Here is a 1,534-nt window from a genome sequence, read left to right on the forward strand (position 1 = left end):
AATAAATGTATTGTTATTTCTATCAATAAGTAATATATTGTTTATTATATATGTATAACATAATAATAATCAGTTTGACTCCTTTACCGTGCCTAATATGTTTTTAACTGCCGGAAATGTTCGCATTGTTGGCAGGTTTTTAACATGTATACCTATAGTACCTACACACAAGTTAATACCTACCATCGAAGGTACACATGATTGTAATTAATACCCCTCTGATATCTACGGTCAACAGACAAAAGTAAGCAACAGTAGTTTTCCTACCTACCATAATATATTATAAACAATCAATTGATTGCCCAGTTCCTCATTAGTCCTAGTACTGGCAATTAAATGTATACTGCGGAAATATTATTTGGACGTTACTCGGTGACGTCACGTGCATCTGATCTGGATCCGCCCTTGCTCGTTAATCACAGGGACAGTCTACGTGAAGACCCTGCCCGTGTTGCTCTGAAGAAATATTATTATTCTGCGCAATACGTCTGAGATTCAAACTGGAATATTTTAGGTTGTTGATGGTTTGATCACCTGAACTATAAGAACAAAATGGAGCAGACTAGCGGTCACTACTACACATATACCTAGGTAGCTAATAATTTAGTATGGGAATCGGGAGCGTAACCGCATATTTCATTTCGACATTAACGAGCTGTACTCATTTTAATTATGAATATATAATATAGATATATATAATATAGTACCACACCGAGTACTGGCCTCCGCAATACAGGCTTGCCTAGTGCGGGGACCACCGATACGATGGTATAGAAATGATGCCAATCTCTTATGGCAGAATTGTTGCAAAAGTGACCGCTTTCAGCTTTAAATAATAGTTCCTAATTTCTCCGGTGCCGCTAGTTAGGCTCTGGGACATGAGTATAAAATTAACCATATAAGGCAACAAATAACCCAACCAAATTACGTAGGTTGTTTTTGGTAGTATTTCGGTGTATGGTGGCGCCGCCTAATTACTGTTTTTTGATGGACACTTTTCATACATAGAGATTTGGCTCCTTTATATAGTCTCCATGCTCAAAACAATTGAAGTACTTACATACAACATGAAACACTTCATTACTACCTCTCTTGTTTATTCCGTGGTATAAAACGTTTCCACGAAACTCGATCAAACATAATGTCAGGCAAAGAGTTTTTTAACATATATTAAATTTACTAGTAACAAATAATATTGTAATAAATAAAACCATGCATGTCGATTTTTTGCCTACTTCTAATAGCCGCATTGTTTTGAAACTACAAGTACATATAGATATACCATAGACATAGTATATACAAGTACGAGTAGTTATAGACATGAAACCGAGCGACCAGGGGTAAGAGAAAGACATATTCATGTATTGATAGGTTCATGTATGGCAACATAATCCTTTTTCTCTTTCACTCTTATAAATTTCGGTATTTCGCCATCGCCTCCTTGCTATGATGCCATAACCCGACCATTAAAAAAATGCCCGGTCGGTGATAAAGACAAAGCATGGCACTATTTTCTCTTTCCTCTTATAGGAAT

Source organism: Cydia strobilella, chromosome 10 (assembly GCF_947568885.1).
Source record: "Cydia strobilella chromosome 10, ilCydStro3.1, whole genome shotgun sequence".
Lineage (NCBI taxonomy): Eukaryota > Metazoa > Arthropoda > Insecta > Lepidoptera > Tortricidae > Cydia > Cydia strobilella.